The sequence below is a fragment of the Anneissia japonica genome, unplaced genomic scaffold (assembly GCF_011630105.1).
Source record: "Anneissia japonica isolate Jap-2015-1 unplaced genomic scaffold, ASM1163010v1 scaffold18213_len63581_cov115, whole genome shotgun sequence".
Classification (NCBI taxonomy): domain Eukaryota; kingdom Metazoa; phylum Echinodermata; class Crinoidea; order Comatulida; family Comatulidae; genus Anneissia; species Anneissia japonica.
This window is the reverse complement of record NW_022750962.1, coordinates 8,984-16,888: the sequence shown is the minus strand read 5'-3', so window position 1 is coordinate 16,888 and position 7,905 is coordinate 8,984.

Sequence of the window (7,905 nt, the reverse complement as noted above, 5' to 3'; positions counted from 1 at the left end):
AGAAATCTAACTTAAAAATCATATTTTACTTCCTGAAACCTTTAACCTTATACGCCTAACATGTTTATAAAAGCATCGGGGCATAAACAAATGCAGCAGTAAGTATTGTGTTAAGGCTTCAAAATAAAAATGACGTCATTTTTCGCGGCTCTTAGGTAAACTTATTGCATTACAGGGAAGTAAACATGCATGAATAAAGGTATTACTCACAGGGGGCAATTTTATAAAAGTTCGTCAAGATCTATGAAGAAGCATTAGTTGTAGTACTATCGATTTTAATATCAGGATGATATCATGAAGAAATTTAATTTACTCTAATCATAACGTCCTCCTTATATATTAATTTTGCATACAGGGTAAAAAGCTAAATCAGTGGTTAAATAGGCCTCTATTTGCTCCCAAACACAAAATGCACATTCAATCTACCATTTTAATTTGCCTTTCGAATGACCGACAAACTAGTTAATAATTCCAAGATGGTTTTGAGGTATGGTTTTGATGCGTTTTGTGCTACGGCATGAACGAGGAAGTTCCCCCTCCAATTCACAACCATTTTAGAACTTGGGTTCCGTCTTCAATTAGAATTAGGGACTTTTCGAAATCCGACGGAAACGCTAACAGACCGTATGCAAATTAGAATGTTTAAGTCGTTGAGATCGGTCGACTAGAATGGTAAATCATTTTCGATTGGCTGGTGAACGTATGCGGATGACGTAATATCAAAACATAAACATGGAAGGAAATCAACAAAATGAATTTTTATATGCGCTTGATATTATCGACGAAGAAGAATTACTTCTTCTCTACGATTTAAATAGGTCAAAAAATCTGACATTACCTTATTGGCGATACAAACGGTTTGAATTTGGAAAATTTGGAAGGCGATGAATGTGAAACCTACTTTAGGTAAAAGTTCATCTCTCCATGAACGATCGTCGATCTTATGCCTAGGCCCTAGCGTACGTCCTAGTACGGTAGGACAGCTAGGCTAGGCCTATTTAGGTATGTTTATCGAATGTATTATCTTTCACACACAACCAAGACTATATTCTAAAAATATTATCTTTATTAGCACTATGTGCACTGCTAAGAAGATGTGCATATCCGTGTCTCAATGCAGACTTAATTCGACCTTTGTTTGGCCGTTCTGTCCTAGGGTTGTGTAAGGCAACTTATGAGGTGTTGGAATTAATCTACAACAACTTTCATCACTTATTAACGTCTCTGGATCAACCTTGGCTGGCACCACAAAATTTGCAAAACTTTGCTGATGCAGTACATGCAAAAGGTGCTCCACTAGACAACTGCTGGGGATTCATCGATGGGACAGAGACCCGTCCAGGAGAACGACAAGGACTGATGTACAATGGACATAAGAGTTCATGCCATTAAGTTCCCGTCGGTTGCCACACCAAATGGACTTATTGCTCATATGACTGGCCCTTTCTTGGGAAAACGGCATGATAGTGGTATGCTTGCAGATTCTGGGCTTCTCCAACAACTCCAGCAATATTCAGTTGGTTCTACAGGCAATACTCTATGCTTATGGTGATCCGGCATACCCGTTACGACGTCAACTTCAAGGCCCATTTAAAGGAAATCATCTTACAGATCTTCAGGAACAATACAATACTAACATGAGTTTAGCGTAGAGTGGACATTCAATGAGATGGTAAATTATTTCAAGTTTTTATATTTAAAAAAAAAATCTAAAAATGAATCTGAGTGCCGTGAGAAAAATCTAACTTGTGTGTGCCCTCCTCACAAATGCACACACGATTCTTTATGGCTCGGTCACAACATCTGTCGTTGGGGTAGACCCACAAACGTTAGATGAGTATTTTCAGTTACCACCATTTTAGAGTGGTTGTTAAAAAATTAGGACATCATAATGTTACTGTTTCTAAATATTTATATTTAAGCAACATTTTTCCCTAATAAAAAAAATATTCACCTTATTATAAGGATAAGGACATCCCTCTCTTTCTAAGCCTAGGGCCTAGCCTACCTATTAATTATTTATGTCAAATGTATATTATTGGTGAAGTAAATTTAAAGAAGCCAAATTACAAACAATTTTACTTACCTTAATCTAGTAGTAGGGCCTGGGCCTACTCTGTTCTATCACATGTATATCTATTCTAATTGTTTGTGAAAGTAGCCTAGGGCCTCATGACAAATAAGATGATGCCTTTGCAATAATGTATCCTATCCAATTCAGCAACACATTGGTAACTGCTTTAGTGCTAAATAAATAAATAATTATATGACCTCCATCAATGCTGTATAACAACTTTTCTTCAAGTACTCTATTAGTAGAAGTAGTGATGTATTCCTCTTTGCATTTGAGTGTTCTGGAGCGCTAGTGTTCAAATGATACAGTTTGCTGTTTGTAGTTGTTTGTCACTTCCCTCCTCTACGCGTCTTTGTAACAAATTATAAAAAAATGTTCATAAAACTATTATATATCTGTGGAAATTGTTTTATTTAAGTGTATACACACAATATACAATTTAAAAATAATCATTGCATAATAGTATGACTGCTAATTAAATGAAACTATTTTGATGGACTATAATTTGTTTATTCATTTATATTTATACAGTACATGATATAGTGAACTTGCCTAAAATTTAGATAAAATTTGACTTGCAGATCATTAATTAATGGAATACACAACAATTTTGGAATGTAAAATAAGATCAACTTAGAAGTTACTTGAGTTAGGTAAACTAGATTTTGCAAACTTAACATTAAACGGAAAAAAAAGCAGATGGAACAACAGAGCAGAATAGAAAAAACATGGGGGCTGCTAAATTATTAAAATTACCTTTTAATTACATATTTATAATTATTTGATTACTTATTTTTTAATACTTCCAACATCATTATCATAATATTGTTCATCTGCTGAGTTTGCTGTAGCATTTGCTGTTGCATCAACTCTATTTGTTGTTCATCTGCTGAGTTTGCTGGAGCATTTGCTGTTGCATCAACTCTATTTGTTGTTCATCTGCTGAGTTTGCTGTAGCATTTGCTGTTGCATCAAATCTATTTGTTTGGCTCTTTCAGCAGCCTCTTGCATTATAAATACTGCTTCTTGCTCCATTTCCTTCTCTTTCAATTTTTTCTCTCCATTTTTTCTTTGATCATGAGCATAGTCTCATTCGACTTCCTTCTTTTCTTGTCTTGCACATCTTTACTCTTTGTCCTGCAGTACAAATAAGATCAATAAATATTGTCATAGTCAGATCTACATTTTTTTATGATTAAGCATGATTGATTGTTTATGAAGTACTATTTGCCCCCTTTCCCTGGTTCTTTCCTTGTAGCTGAAAGGATTTGTTACAATCATTTCCTTAAGTAAAGAAATGTCTTTACTATCATTCCAGACTACTCTTAAAAAATTAGGATAATATAAAAGAGGTTGAACGACAGGGACTTAAAAAAAAAGAAAATGAAAAAATGTATCCATTCTTGAATTTATGAAATAATATAATATACATATACCTTTTTCTTACTTGAGTCTGCAAAGCCATCTGGATGAGATGAGCAATTACACAAAACAAAAAAAATAATTAAAATATGATATAATTAAACACAATTTATATTATTTTTTCAATTATTTTTTTGGAACAATTTATGTTTTTTCATTATTTTGAAAAACACAGTTACTCGATTTGGGTAGACTACTACTGTAATAAGTTTGAATTGTAGCCCAACAGAGAACTTCTTCAAATTCTGTTTTTATTTGTCTTTTATTTATACTATATTGAAAAAAGTGGGTCTTGGCGGGCCAAAGCCTATTCCTATATTTATTTGGGAAGGCCTTGCCTACACTGTTACAGACCTCTAGGCCTAGGCGGCCTATGTCTCCAGGGCATAGGCTCAGTTTATATGCAGTCTTTGTATAGAGAATCCACCTAAGGTTTATTTACTGTATTTCTTTTTAGCAGAGTTCTGTGAATTTGCACTCTGTGAATGTAAACATAAAACATTTTTCCAAAACTCCTACTCACAAAAAGTCACATGTAAGATTCAAGATGTAATATATATAATAAACCCACAATTTAGTGCTGTTCGCTGATCGGTTAGATTCACCAGAATTTCTATTTTACTAAAATCCTTACGTCATTTTAGCTCCGCCCACTCAGACAACTAACGTTTTCATGAGTACGCTAAACCAATCAAACTAACGTCCTGAACAGAACGTAAGAAAAATTGTCAGTGTAGTTACGCATGCGCACTTTAAAGTGGGCGGAGCTAAGTATGCAAATTATGACGTGTAACGTTTCCGTCGTGACTTCGAAAAGTCCCTAATATCTTAATGGAGACAACAGTTAAGGCTGCCTTTGAAAGGCATAGACGTTAAGTTTCCCTCTTTGTTTTTAATGTTTGAAATAGAAGTTACATTTTGTTTGAAAAAAAAATTCTACATTATGCTAGTTTTTACATGTTAATTTTTTACATTAGAAAGATGAGATTTTTGTTTGTAATATATTTATTATATGATGTTAAGTTATTATGATTTTTGTAATGTATGTTACTAATTGTATAGCGCCTTTTTTCAGCTACGAAGCGCTGTAAGCGTCTCTCCACAATACGTCAGAAACATCCCCCGAGTAAAGCTTGCATAGAACCAAACCCATGTGAGCTAACTTAACTAATGCAATAAAGCAGTACAAAAATAAGAAAAGGAACTATTGAAAAGTGTGTTTTTAGATGTGCTTTGAATTGCCCAAGCGAATCACAAGATCTGAGAGAATTAGGCAGACCATTCCAAAGTAGGGCAGCAATTGAATGAATTGTCATCAATACGTTTATGGTAGACCGGTCCAACAAGTTGGATAGAGAATATCTTGTTAAGCGCACATGGGTACATAGTGATATGTACAAAGGGCAGACACCAGAAAGTGATTTGAAAACAAAGAGGAGAAGTGTAATTCTTTCCTGTACAGGCAACCAATGGAGATCACGAATAAGAGGAGATGTATGTGTACGTGACTTACAAGAAAAAATGAGCCTAGCTGCAGAATTTTGAAGTTTTTGCAAGGTGTATAAATCTTTTTTTAACTGGCCACTGTACAGTGAATTGCAGTAGTCCAGTATTGAAAGAACCAGTGCCCTCACAGCAGCATGGTAGGTATGCCTATCTATGAACTTCCTGATTCTCCATAAGTTTCTTAGATGGAACTTAACAGCCCTGCTAACATTAGATACTTGTAGGCTGAGACCTGCACTCCAAGATTTCGGACACTTCCGGAAGGATGGATAATGCTGTCCCCTATTAACAGGCTTAAACCTTTATCATGATCTAAGGAAAGATGACTCTTAGAGGCACAAACCAAAAACTCAGTCTTTTCGTTCAGCTTCAGGTTGTTGCCTAACAACAACCACTGCTGAATATCAGTAACACAGAGGGATAAGGTCTGTAAAGTGGAGACAGTGCTGCTAGCATTGCTGGAGTAAAAAAAGTGACATAAAGTTGAAGATCATCTGCGTAAAAGTGGAATTGAATGCCATAATGATTGTTATTAAAGTGTTTAATTAATTCAAATAGTTTTCATTGTTAAATAAATTATAATTAATATAAAATAATTTTATTAAAAATGATTAAACTTTTTTTTTTGTAAAATATTTTATTGGTAGTAATTAGCATTGTGATTGATATGTCGTTTCTGTAGACTAGAGTTCTTGGGAGACGCCATCTTAGCTTATTTGATTACATGTCACCTGCAAAACAACCACCAATCACGGAGCGGGCAAATGTAGAGACTGAATAAACATGGGCTAATAACTGAACCTTGAGGCACTCCATAAAGTAGGGGATATAGGGAAGAAAATGAACCAGAAATAGAAACCCTACTACTTCTACCGCATAGATAGGACTTAATCAATTCAGGGGCTCACCCAGTTTTGCCAAAAACAGATTCAAGACGTTTAACCAGAATGCAATGATATACTGTGTCAAATGCAGCAGAGAGTTAAAAAAGGACAAGCATGGCACCCTTGCCTTTGTCAACAGCAAGAGCGATGTCAGTATAAACTTTTAGTAGAGCAGTTTCAGTTCTATGGTGACACCTATATGCAGACTATAATGGTTCAAAGAGTTGGTAATCTTCTAAATATTTATTGAGTTGGTTAATTATCACTCTTTCAATCAGCTTTGAGCAAAATGATAAATTGGAAACAGGACGACAGTTCATCAAGATAGCATTATAAAGACTGGGTTTGTTTCAGTATGGGTTGGACAACAGCATGTTTAAGGGAGTGAGAAAAAAATCCAGAAGACAAAGATGAGTTAAAAAGTTCAGTCAGTATTGGGAGTACAGATGATAAATGTTGTTTTAGCAACCACACAGGAAGTGGGTCAAGGCAGCACGATTTTGATGGACTCCGACCAATCACTTTTGAGATATCCTCATGAGAAACAGTTTTAAAGTTGGACAAAGAGTTAAGTTTAGTAGAGGTAGGAGAACAATGTTCCACACAGGCGGGTGACTGAATTGTCTCAAGGTCGTTGCGAATATCAGCAATCTTCTGGCTGAAAAAGTCAGCAAATTTGTTTGCCAGAATCTTCGGATAATTACGATCAATTCTTGGGTGTAATTTTAAATGAACATATTATACTGAACAATTCATATTGACTTCGTTGCAAGAAAAATCTCTAAGTCGATAGGAGTAATTGGCAGATTCAAACAGTATTTCCCTACGAACATTTTACTTGCTCTTTACAATACCGTCATTTTGCCTTACCTCCAGTATGGTAATATTATATGGGGAAGTGACTATCCCTCAAACCTTGTTAAAATATATAACCTCCAAAAACGTATTATTCGTATAATTAGATCCTCACCATATAGGTGCAATGCTGAAACATTATTTCATCAACATAATCTTTTGAATATTTATGACATTATAAGGTACAAGTAGGATGTTTTATGTATAAACATACCCATGAAATGTTACCAAATGTGTTTAAGGATCTACTTCAGTACAAAGGTAATTTTCATAACTACCGGACAAGGCAATGTAATAGGCTTCGTATTCCGTTGGTTAGGCTGACTAAAAGCCAATTCTCAATTTGTGTCCATGGCCCGCATGTATGGAACAATATTGATAGTAAACTAAAAACATCAAATACTCTTAAGACTTTTAGTAAACTCCTAAAAAAGGAAATTATTTCAAATTATCAATAGGTACTTTTATGATCTTTTTTTGTTTGTTTGTTTGTGTGTTTTAAATTTCTGTATTTGTATTTGTTCAAGGGACAGTGGAGAAAAGCCTAGGCTTCTGAACCAGTCCCTCACCATTGTATGTTGTTTTTTGTTGTCTTTGGTGAAATAAATGTTGATTGATTGATTGATTGATAGTACTAGTAGTATAGGCCATTGAATTGTTTTCATTTTCCCCTACCGCTAAAATAAGACTAACTAGGCCTATGTATTATTTCACTCTGTGCAGACCCCATAAATTGATAATGTTGCAGGGATCCTAATTTTGGAATGAAAATTACACAGGGACAATTTATTTTTTCTTACATTGGTTGTACCATGGAGTTGCTGTGTTTTGCTATTCTGTGTGATAAAAGACAGGGCCTACTCTATGTCGAGGACGAACTATAACTGAAAGACGAACTATAGCTGAAATTATGCATGACGTCAACATACGAAGCCACGCCCCTCGGATGAACCCGTTGTATTTAGCAACTACCGGGCGAACTGTTTTTCCGGGAAGTTTGAGGCAGTGGCGTTTGGTTGCGCTATAGATTCAAAACATTACCTTCCAATGACAGTAATTAAATAATGGTGACAATAATAATGATGATGATGATGATGATGATGAGGATGATGATGATGATGACAACGAATAAACTATAGTAAACATACAATTCGCCCTCCAATT